This window comes from Anser brachyrhynchus (assembly GCF_964034855.1).
Source record: "Anser brachyrhynchus genome assembly, chromosome: 26".
Classification (NCBI taxonomy): Eukaryota; Metazoa; Chordata; class Aves; order Anseriformes; family Anatidae; genus Anser; species Anser brachyrhynchus.
The window spans coordinates 2,953,698-2,966,208 of record NC_137719.1 but is presented as its reverse complement, the minus strand read 5'-3'; the positions used below and the strand labels follow the sequence as shown (position 1 = coordinate 2,966,208).

General features: G+C 41.1%; 1 protein-coding gene across 7 annotated transcripts in view; it reads right to left on the bottom strand.

The window, feature by feature from the left end:
• Positions 1-11,975, bottom strand: part of LRRTM4 (leucine rich repeat transmembrane neuronal 4) — a 328,293-nt gene extending 316,318 nt beyond the window's left edge. For 5 of the 7 annotated variants that reach the window (XR_013942190.1, XR_013942191.1, XR_013942192.1 and 2 more), the window contains exons 1-3: positions 9,563-11,975; positions 8,978-9,067; positions 430-2,734 (exon numbers count right to left, since the gene is read on the bottom strand). The gene's annotated coding sequence lies outside the window, so the exon portion shown is untranslated. Of the gene's footprint in view, positions 1-429; positions 2,735-5,505; positions 6,000-8,977; positions 9,068-9,562 lie in introns of those variants that run through there. The other 2 variants (XR_013942196.1, XR_013942195.1) reach the window with 2 other exon arrangements.
• Between the last annotated feature and the right edge of the window lie 536 nt (positions 11,976-12,511).

The following is a 12,511-nucleotide window of genomic DNA, read 5'->3' as shown; positions in this document are numbered from 1 at the left end:
CTGGAATTGAAAAGTGCTCCCTGCTCAATGAAACTCTGGGGGGTACTGTAAATTTTCCACAGCATTGGGTTTTCAACTACATTCTACGGACTCATATGATCAGGAGGCAAAACCGCATTAAAAAATACTTGTGAGTAAGCACCCAGAGCAGTTGTCTTTCAGCTATAATTTCTGGATAATGTGGATGTTGGTCAGTACTGCAGAGCATTTTCAATACTAGCTCACTGGTTCAAATCTGGGTCGGGCAGGATGCTTAGAGGAAGAGAGCTCCTGGATATCCTGTACCAGGTACCATTGTCTTGGGCAATTCCCCGGCTGACATACTGATATACAAAAAAAAGCCACCAGAGTATTTCGCCCATTTAGACAACTCTCATCATTCTCAGCAGAGAAACAGAGAATTAAAGCAAGCTCTGAGCTGGAACTGACCTCTCAACACCGAAACTGCTCCCTCTGATGCCAAGGTTGAGGCAGGTTGTGCAGCACCACATTTACATGCTCACTTGACCCTTGCCAGCATCAAAAATGCTAGAGAACTACAAGAGAACAGTGTAGATTCATTTTCACATGCTGCCTCTACCCAGAGCAGAAGGAAAAGTTTTTAACCTAACTTTTCAATAGAAAAAAAAATTCAATGAATCAAGTTGTTTCCAGCTAATTAGAAACTTTAATCCTTCCAGTACGTATCAAGATTATTTTCTAAAACAAAGAAAAGGACAGAGCGACATACAGCAAAACATTTTTGTCATAAAAAAAAATCTGAAGTATTCCTTGGCCATTTTGTTTTGGGGAGAAATTAAAATTCAGAATCTCAGGATGAAGATTCCCTTTCTTTTCCAGATCTATTTCTAGATGTTCAGTTCACTCTTCAGTAGTTTTGCAGCACTACGCATCTTGTGCCCAGACTTTGGAGATTGTGCAGGTAACAAGGACTTGCTGATTTCAGTTGCGTTTGGGGCTAATACATATGAAATAAGGCCTGGACTATCTAAGCTGCACACACAGTATTCAAAATTAAAAGGCCACCTTTGACCACCTCTAAATTTACTTTATGAATTATTATTCATGAAAAAGAGGCTTTATGACTAGCTTATCAATGATAAACAGATTGTATTAGCATAGTGGCAGCATCAGTAGCAGTCCATCTAGATAAGTTATTAGATGCGAGTATAACCTACAGCTCTGAGCAATGTCTTCACTGATTCGATCCCTTAATTACAGCAATCAATTGACATTAATATGGCAATTCTATGACCTACTTTGTAAAGAGGTCAGACAAAATGATTGAATGATCTCTTTGAGTCTTCAAACCCATAAATAACCATTTATTAAGATATCTAATAAGCATGTATTAGCTAGATTGAGCATAGAGAAGCCAAGCCATCTGAATCAAGTTGAACAACAACTTGAAGTTTGATCTTTCACTGCCCCAGAAGTGCCTGGACCAACATGCTGCTTAGGGGATGGAAAGCGGTCCAGTTTCTGTGTTTGTCTCTGCCCTCCCATAGCCTCCAGCTTTACGAGTTCATAAATGCTTTGTCTTCATGTGCAAACTTTTAGCAAGTCTCAAAAACATTCCTAGGAATGAAAATCGATGGTCTGTTCACCTTTGTATTAATCCTCTAGAGCCTATTCATAAATGAATTTTGAATGCAAATTTTATTACGAGGGTTTAGGAAAGTTCTTTCAGCATTTAGAACAACTTCCTTGTCCATCTTACATGTCACATTTACCAACTTAATTAATTTACGTAACGCTATTTAGTGAGAGACTCTTCCACACTTCTCCCAGTCACTTGTCTCTTCTGGTGGCTCCTGAGCCATCGATCACGCCTGAAGTGCAATGCAACGCTTTCATGCATGGTAGGGTGAGTGTTGCAAACTTTGCCTAAGAAACGTTCTGTTGTTTACTGTTTATGGAGGAACGTATCGCTGTTCACTAATGTTCTCTGATATAGTTTGATTGCTTTGTGTGCAGAAAACAATAAAAAAGTTAATTACAAATAAACAAAGGAAAGCAAGCGAAGATAGACCCTGTACTATCGACATAAAATTGTGAACTGAAAGCATCAACGTAACAGAAGCTGCTAAAGACATTTTAGATGCTGTTTTGGTGCTATAAAAGATTTCCCACAAACAAAAGGTGCAGTCTACTGAACTCATGTACCTCCAGATTTTTGGTAGACTGAAGGAGCCCCACAAAAGAGGAGATACGACGCTATTCAAAAGATAATGACCATTATTTCCACTGCTCATCTCAAGCATTACTTGTAGTAATTAGAAGAAATACCACGCTTGACTGGCAAGTCATCTCCTTGACCCGAGTCAACTGTTATACTTTCAACAAAGCTACTGCTGAGTATTTCATCCTGACTTCCTATTTCTGCTGATATAACATACCTGTTGCACACATTCATCTGCCTATTTGCAAGTATTCTGCCCTACCATTGCACCAGGTGGGCTTGCTAACGTTTCACCATTTGCCTGAGACTTCTCAACCACAGCAGATGTTTTTGCATTCTGCCCAGCTCTGTTACGTGCACAGCTCATTCCTCCATCTGGGATTAGAATATGCAAAGCTGACTCCACATCCAGAAAAAAGAAACGTACTGCGTACATACCACTTTCCCCCATGTTCAGAGCTGCATGTGTCCTAAGGCTGGGAGACGTGCTGGGTAATCCTCTTGAGACTTCTGATCTGAAAAGAGCGGGCTCTGCAGGATGCGAGAGAAAGCCTGGGGCCAAAAAACAAGGACAACATCAACTAGATACTCTTGGAAGCAAGAGAGTTGCAGATTAACACAGGTTTCCAACCTCCCCCTCACCTCAACATACCTCTAACAAGAAACCAGACTATAGAAGGAGCTTGGAGCCCACCTGCTTGCACCCCTCTGCTTTCCCAGCTACCCAACTTCCTTGCACTCATTCATGCAGCAGCTGCTTTTACGCCATTTGAAAAAAGTCCTGTCTCAATGTTACTGTATTCTGGAAACTTAGCAAGAGAATATCCCTCGGCATCCAAAAAATGGCAGGCAGAACTAATACGAAAGCCAAGCAAAGAAAATAGGACAGGTGAAAGTCATTCCAGGAAGTCTAAAATGTGTTTTCCAATGATTAGCTAAAAAAAAAATAAAAAATAAAAAAATTGATTGCTAGCCTGCAGATGTTCCTGAGCAATTCAGAAATAGGAAGAGCAAGTCTTTTGTGCGTACTATTCAAACTGCTGTATCTGGCTTTCAGCAAGTTAGGTGCTTCCATCCACAATCAGAGTTATTTTCCTCCCCGAATGCTGACCAGATGGACAGTTTCTGTGAGGCTGCAGTATGTGTGAGGGGGTGGGGGGCAAAGGGAGAGCATGGCAATTATCAGAATGTGTGAAACTTCACCACTACCGCTGCAATAAAATGACTGGAATAATATCAAATTTATATTCCATGCACACATATTTCATATGCATACACCATTATAACTGCCTGGGAGAAAAAGTCAGTTATTTTCTTTTTCTAAATCCTTTTTCCTTATCGGCTATAAAACGTTACAATAAAAATATAATAATCTCAGGGGTGAACTGAAGTCCCAGAAGGTGCTTGTCGAGGAGAAAACTAATTGTTAGCCAGAGCTGATTAAATAGCAATATTTTCACACAGCCTGAAATGATGGCTAAGAAATCATCCAGGAGATGTTAGCCTCAGTATTCTTAACTTGTCATGAACGGTTAATTTGCTCAGAAATACATTCTAAAGCCGGTGATGCCACATCTCCCCCCCCAGCCATACTAATTGTTTATTAGCATACAAAAGAACCAATGACCTTTCAAATGGCATGCTTATTGTCCCTGGTAGGCAGAAGAAATGAGCCTTGGCACAGCAAACGTTGCTTGGTTCCTTTTCATTTTTAGGAAAGTAACCTTTTAGGCAATGAACTCTTCATCAATAGTATTTCGCATTCTGTATTTAATAATCAGGGAAGGGAACACAACTGTATTATTTTGCTGTTTTATCTAGGATTCAAAATTTAACGAAAAGAAACAAGGTTATTTTTAAGTGTTACTTAATCGTTGTATAGGTGGAAGTATTTGGGGGATTTAAAAGCACACTACAAAGTTTTGAAGTGTTCCATATCAAGCACTAGGACTATATATTTACGTGTAAGCTTTTGAAAGGTGCTCGGAACTCAGGCAATTTTTTTCACAGTATTACATTACTCCTCCACTCAGCATTGTATCTGATTGAGGAGCCCGAGTCTCATCTTCAAAAGCCATTTAAAAGTCTAGGACACTCAGTTCCGTTGCGTTTCACCATGGATTAGATTCGTAAATCACAAAACCACAGAACAGTCGCAGTTTGGAAGTGACCTCTGGAAGTTGTCCAGTCCAAATCCCTGCACAAGGCAGGATGAGCTACAGCAGGCTGCCCATGGCCATGTCCAGTCGGGTTTTAAATGTCTCCAGGGATGGAGACTCCACAGCCCACCTAGGAAAGCCCCAGTGTTTGGTGACTTTCACAATAAAAAAGTTTTTACTCATGTTTAAACTGAATTTCCAGTATTTCAGTTTGTGTCCAGTGCCTCTTGTCCTGTGACTGGCTACCACTCAGAAGAGTCCGGCTCCATCATTTTCACTCTCTCTCATCAGGCAACATGCTGACAAAATTCCCCTGAGCCTTCTCTTCTTGAGGCTAAACAGTCCCAGTCACTTTCAGAGAGCTAGCACTAGTCACTTCCCAAAGCAGGAGACATCAAAGTCCAAAAACAGATCTTTGAAGGAAGTTTACTTGCCCATGGGCATCTTACATCACAAGAACAGAGAAACCCACTGAGAAATTGGTTCCATCCAGACCATCTTAGGAACGCTGTGAAGTTCAGAGTACGTGCATCATATTACTTATTAAGCTGGGCACAACACCGCATGAACAGTGCTGTTCCGCCTGTAGATCTGAGTTGGCATTACTCACCCACGCTTGTGCTCCTTGAAGACTTGCCAACCTGGGTTAGCAAGAGCTCAAGAATCTGTCCTGTGTTCCCCTGCATCATGCACGTTTGTGGAAATTAGCAGAGGTACATACCTATATATTTGAGTGCACTAATGGAGGACAAGCCTCATTTTTCCGGGATGGACTAACATCACACAGAATTTAATTTTCATAGAACTTGTAAACCTGAGCCCCTTTGCTGTAAAACTATTCATTTTCTTCCATCAAATTGAGCTGAACTAACATTCTTAAAAACAACCAGCATAAGAGAAACAGCATGTTTAAAACATGTGAAACGTTCTTTGTCTGCTCATCTTTAGGCTGCTTGCTCACAGCGTCAGCAGAGAGCTGCTACAGCAGTCAGTCTGTACTGGCAGGGCCCATCTACACGTACATCTGCACACACACGCTCCCACCTCTTTTTACTTTAAAAAAGCTTTCACGATATATGATGCTCCTAAGGCTATAAGCTCTTTCCTCCTGCACAGTCTTAAGGTCAGTCTTGCTGCGGGTTCATTACCGTTCTGGGGAAAGAGGTATTAGCAAATTAGCAAAGCAGTTATCAGAAGATACAACCTCCCCACCCCGTAAATGCACATTAATGCAATGATCTGAAATATCTAGCAGCCATGGGACCACGGAACATGAAAATGGAAGTACTGCGATTCTTTAGTATACGCGGTACCGAATTCTACAAGAACCAGCTTGTAAGACCAAAATGGTCCAGAAGACTTTAGGGGCCCTAGATGAGATGTTTTGTATCCTAAAGAAATAAATTCTTGGGCTCCAATCTGCATGGTTGGCTTATCAAGCATATCTGGAAAGCTGTCTGAAAGGACAGACCTCTGCAAGACCCTGAACCTGCTCCTCTGGCCGTAAGCATGACAAGACACGACACAGAATGGTTAACACATCTTTTAGCTAAGTGGACATAATGAAAATGATGATGTGACTTTATCCTGTTTATTCTATAACAAGCGAATATTGAGGCTTGGTTGAAGGTATCCACAAGAGAAACAGTTTCCAAGACCTAGGAGAGACCAGGCAATCTGTTAGATATGAGAGTCTTAGTCCATTAAGTTGCTGAGCCAATTCACGATAATGTTATTTAGTGTAGGTTTCCATTTGGACAAAGAGTAAAGAGTTTGATCTGTAACATTTGAAATTGAATTAGCAACCTCTTTGTTTCCCTATTCTCTTTATGACCAGGCCATGTCCACATTTTGTGCGCCTTCTGAATTACAGGAGTCAAGCCATTTGTTGGGAAAAGTGCCACATAAAGCCCTTTTGGAAGTGGATTTTTATTTCATTCAACTCCTTTTCTTCCTGAAGAAGTGATTTTATTATTTTTTTTTGCCATTCACTGCTTTTATCCAGCAGCCTCTACTTAAATCTGCTCTGCTTCACCTAGATCCAACTGGATTCCACAGATCTATTTGTATGGCTGATACAGTTTGACCCTTATATGCCTGAAGCCAGGGCTTCAGGATTCATTTGCTTTCTATTGCATTACTTTTCTGGACAGAATAGTAATGGTAGGTTAGGAAAGAAGAGAATAATTTAACAAGGGATTTAAACACCTGCTTAATTACATCTCTGCTGAGGACAGCACTGATTCAAGTGCTTAATTGGGTGTTGTTATTTGAAAATATGGAAGAACTGCATGAAAAGAGCTTTGTAAAAGTACCTGATCGTAAAGTAACATTCACCATTTATTACAATGCTCAGCATTAAAAGCAGGCCTACATTTTGAATCTGTCTAGTGGATTCTCATGCTAAGCTAAGATGGAAGAAAACAGATGCTCCTTACACAGGAGCAAGGATATTTCTGCTTTTGACCACATAGAGATATTTGCCTAGAGTTACCTTACGATTTTCAAACACAGTTTGAGCAGTAAGAAAACTGAAACCTCTTAAAGGTCCAGTAAAAATGCAGTCCATCTGAATAAATACCCACGTGCCCCTCCATCGGGATCAACACCAGGAACAATGCAATTACTGTCCCCTTCCAAACAGGGGAACTCAGTCCCAGAGTTAGCAGAGTTTAAGGACAAGGAACAGAATACAAACATTACTGTGCCTAAACCAATTAGCCCAAAATAAGTCAAGTATTGTATGCTGGCTCTGAAAGCAATGAGTTGTCTCTTCATCAGTTGTTCTCTACTACTTTGACCTCCATATGGACTATCCATCCAATCCCTCTGGCCTCCTAAGCATCAATGTCACTTTTATAACAGAGATGTATATTCCTAAATTAATAAGTACTTTTGAAAGATTTCCCCATGCTCCAGCTAAATTTTAATCAGCGAAGCCTTGGTAAATCTTCCATTTCCACTAATTCTGCAGGACAGAGTTTTAAACAAAATTCTCTGTCGTACGTTTTAAATCTGAGATGCTGGAACTGAGGATGTATAAACACGCCAGCATATGTGTTTTCTGGAAACAAACAATTCTAAAAAAACAAATGGATATTGCTTACATGGATACTGGTGTGGGTGTAATAAAGTGAAGTAGCAGCTTGTCTAAAAGGTTTAAAGGCTAATAAGAGTGAGATGTCGCTGATGCTGGATAGGGTGAACAATAAAGACTTGTCAGTGACTTTACCTTCCTGAGCGTAAAATGGAATTCACTAAAATGTTTGGAGTTTGTTCCCTTGTGAACATCTTCATTGGATGGGGCTCTGGATCGTATTAACTTGAACCCTCAATTTAAGGCATACTTTCCCCCCTCCTTTGAGGTGTAAGTCCTTAGGGCTCCTGCCAAAACGTATTGCTGGGAGGCATCTGTGAGAAACTGAGCCAACGTACACACACTACAGCTGGGAGAGCAACTGTACAGCCAATTCCTTCAGGGCCCAGTTATTTGCCACAAAATTGAAGGGCTGGGATACATTTCTGACTTCAGACACTTCCTAGACCACTTTATTTTTTCTACTGCACTTCAGTAAGAAATGAAGGAAAAACTATTTAGCAATAATGCAGTGGAAGCTCCTTTGCTGAGTTTGAGGCTATTAGTATTCAAATAGAAAACACTGGATATTCATGTAATCATCCTGATTATCCTGAATGACACTACTAAAAGCTAATTTATATTGTCCAAAATCATTTAAAATAATGTCTTCAAAACCACAAATATATTTTTTACATGAGTAATTATTTGAGTACCTGAAATTAGGATTGCTGCCAGAAGGTGATTTAAAAGGAGACTCTTTTTAAGGGGCAGAGGGGACTGACTTCAGAATTGTTTCAAATACCAAAAACGGCTGGATTTGATCTTTAGAAATGCTAACTCATGCTTCAAGAACCAGCTTTTCTTTTTAACTCCCCAGCTGGAAACTTAATGAATACGTATGAAATATGTCTTACAAATCAGTAGAAAATAAACCCGTATATTAAGCATTTTGGGAAGAGCAGTTGCTGCAGTTTGTTTATATGATGGCTAATAACTGAAGCGAATTCCAACATTTGTGCTAGCATGTGTCCAATTTGTTTACTGCTTTATTAAAAAAAAAAAACAGAAAGGACAGTCTGGCATGACCTCAAAGGAAAAGGAACCAATTTGCATACTGTGACAGAATAATATCCAAATATAGGGAATCTTAGTTACTCTAATCTAGCAACTCATACAGCAGTAGAAGAAAACTAACCATTGCTATGGTTGAAGTAAGATACATTTGGAAAAAACTTCCTTGAATTACAAACATGATAAAAAAAAAAAGGAAAAAATAGCTGATACGTCAGATGGGTAATGTGATAAAAAAAAGATTGTGCAAACTCAGTAGAAAACTGAGGTGTCTTTTCACTACTTCTACTGAAGTGTAACTGTGGGCATAAGGAAATGGGTGTAAATTGGTGAGCTAATGGGAAGAGCAGAAAGCTGCTCAGAAGATAAACAGGGGAGCTCAGAGAGGGAGGAGTGCGATGGGAGACGGTTCTCACATGGCTCAAATATAGGGGCAGGGCTGTGTTGTGTCTGCAGCAAGATTGTGATTCTTGATACCTTACTTACCCTGTCCATCCTGTTCCTACACCCCTCTGTGGACATTTCCCTTGGGGCACTCCGCTTGGTCTCTTCTGTGCCGCATTCTTCACATTTTGACTAAAACAGATATAAATGAATTAAATGAACGTCACAAAACTAAGCAAAAAGTGACATAGCTATCTTCAAATAAGAGGTGCCACATATTTGCAATTTAATTAACAGGCATATGTTTGACTAAATTAAAATTCAAAGACACGCATGCCAAAGTCAACTAAGGAGCAAAGGTATGTGTAATAAGAGTTAAAATTATCAGAATTAATCAGCATTGATTTTTAGTTTCCTAAGGTTTGTTATTTTCGGGTATTAAAACGGCAGAAAGAATAGAACTGGTTTGTAACAGAACAGCTGAGAGAAAATAAAAATTCTCTAGTGTCATTCTTACCAGAGGAAAAAAAGAAAGGAAATATCCAAGATCATAAGATTTAATGTTATCAGTGGGAATTCACAACCAATAAAAACAAGAACCCAACCAAGAAACTGGACTGCTTGCTACCAAACCTTAATTTAGCTAAAAAAAGGAATAAATAACATGAAGACAAGAATCATACATACTGTGTACGTAAAGATGAAATCAAATCAGGCTGTGGAAATATAATGCTCTATTGTGGGATATCTATCTATGCTGGATTTCAGAAGATTGGAAATCCCATTGAACTAAGAAATCTTTGCTGCTTGCCAGCGGTGTCTTCTGTGGCCAGCTGGCCAGTACCAAAATTGCAGGTTTAATAGCTCACCACACCACTTCAGCGGCTTTATTTCCAGTCAGCTTGTGGTGAAAGACATCAGCAGAGGGCTTGCCCTGGCTCATTAAATAAACAACCAAACATGTCAACAAGAAAATTATTTGACGATGGAAAGCACAGTAAGGATTTACATTTTGTGCTGTTAAGTCCTATATTAAGAGCCACGCAGAAGTGCTGGCACAAGGCCTTTTCAAAGCACAGGGACGGGTGTGAAGTTGTAGGATGTTTTACCCCATCTTCCAGCCTCTGGGACAGCCTGAGCGATGGCCAGGAAAGAAGAGAGGAGCCACATTCTGCCCGCTTCGGAAGGAAGCTTCGTCTGCAGTCAAGATGAGCAGGAGCAACCCTTGGGCAATGCTAACAGCACGGGGAGAAGCGCCACCATTTCGCAGCCACTGAGGAGATGGGCTCCGGGGCGGAGGCGTCCTCCCGGGGAGCGGGGGATGGCGGCGGGCAGGGGGAGGGTTTCCTGCATCGAGGCCCCTCGAGGCAGCCGCCAGGCCCCGGCAGCCCTCTCGAAGGAGGCCGACGAGGCTTGGGGGGGAGCCAGGAGCGCCTCCCTCTGTCCTACAAAGGCAGCTCCTCGTGTGTGGGAGTGACCGGGAGCAGGCTCGGTCACGTTTGTGTTGTGGGAAGGGCTTGGTGCTGAAGAAGCAGTGTCCTCCCTCCGAGCTTGCCGGTCTGCGGCTGAAACCCAGGCTAGGGGGGTGCAGCCTCCCCAGGCAGGTGCCTCACAGAATCACAAAATGGCCAAGGTGGGAAGGGACCCCTGAAGACTGTTTTGTCCAACGCCCCTGTCGAACAAGATCACCTAGAGCACCTGGTGCGGGATGGCATCCAGGTGGTTTTGAATCTCTGTATCATGGGTGCAAGCGTGCTCAGCTGGGTGAGCTCTTCAAACAGGTGGCTCCGTTGTGAGAGGAGCTCACCAGGCGGCGTAGCAGTCAGGAACCTGAGCAGGAGATTCACAAATGGTGTTTGTTATATGTTGACACAGTCTGAGCAGCAGCCCTGCCTTAAGTCCAGGGAAGGGGTAGGGAAACAAGCGCGTTTGAAAGACTCGCAGGACAAGGGAAGGTGGACCCTTGTCTCTGATCAGAGGCAGGAGCCTCCCCCCTGCCCCTGAAGTGCCCCTGCACAGTAGATATGAGGTTCTAAGGCAGGAGACTCCGGGAGAACTAGTAAAGACCTCAGAAAGAGCAACCACAAGGAAATCAGAGAGGCCGGCAGCACAAAGCTGGCTCAGTCTCCCAGCCGTACCAAAACCAGTGCCACAAAGAAGGCACGAAGGGTGTTAGTCATAGGAGACTCCTCTATGAACGTGATTCTATGAACATGTCCACTTGAAGATAATAATATTAAAAAAAAAATCTTCCCATATATACAAAAACAGTGCTTTTCCAGTTGTTTATGCCACATTGCAGCATTTTCCTCTCCTTCACAAGAACTAGTGGTATGTCAACCAAAGGAGAAAGATTAGCCATCAAGGGATTGCTTTTTTTTGTTGTTATTGTTTGTTTTGTTTTTGCCCTGTCAGGTTATAGTAAATTCATTAAGCATATTCAGCACAGAATTATGGCCAGGACACACACACGCAGATGGAGCTTAATATTATATGCACAGGTGAACGTACTCAGTGTTTGATTTTGCATGATCACATTGGAAAACCACATAAAATTGTGTCAATGAGATAATCAGCTCTTTAAAAGAAAATGAGCAATGTTCATAACTATATATTCGGAGTCAATATATGCAATGTTGGGAAGAGAAGAGGCATGAAGGTTAAAAACAATTTTTCATCCATTATTAGATTTTCACTTATCACTTCAGATGCATACATGTTATCTTAATTAAACAGCACAATTCAGGGTCAGCTCCCGCAAAACTCCAGGCATGCTAAACCAAAAATGATTTACATTTAGGGTAGTAAAAGTTGCCAAGATGAAAGAATAAAATAGTTCTCAAATGAAGTTTCTGGATTCCTATCTGTATGTATAAACCTGGTGAACAGGTCTCTGAGAAATTCAGGGAGAATACTGGTATTTAGTTTGAAAAATTAAAAACATTCCCTCCTTCCCTGTTCCCTTTTTCTTTCCCACCCATACAAATCCAAAGTCAGAACATTTTGATGTTCACATCCAGTTTGAAATTTTAACTTGTTCCAGCAACAAATGAGGTTTTCTCCTGAATTTTCAAGCATTTTCTGAAAACTCTCCATTATGACAAATAGTAATTGCAGTCATACTGACTGCTCTTTGTTACAGGAACTACAAATTCTAGCAGCAAACCACGCTCAAAAACCTTGCATAAAGCACTAATACTCTTTTCGTACTAATCCAACTCTTTGTTCCATAGTCCAAGATAATGTACGTTCCTTACCATACTTTCTCTGAAGAAAATTTCCCTACGGCTTTCTCATTTCTTTTTCCATGTAACAGATTCTTGTTATGATCTACTGAGGTGTTATGGCAGCTTTTCAGCTTGTAATTTATACACTAAAATTTATCTTGTGTCATTGCATTTTGATGATAGAAGGAGAGGAGGACAAAGAAAAATACGATCATGCAAGTACCAAGCAGCTGTTTTCTACCAGTGTGATACCCACTCACGTGGAAAGGGCAGCGTGGATTTCACTCTCGGATATGGAGGGGCTCTTACACTCCTGTGCAATGAAAGAAGCTCATGGATGCTGAAATACCATTGTTTAGTAGCTGGACTGCAGGACATGGATCAGGGACTCTAAATTCTGCTGTGTTTC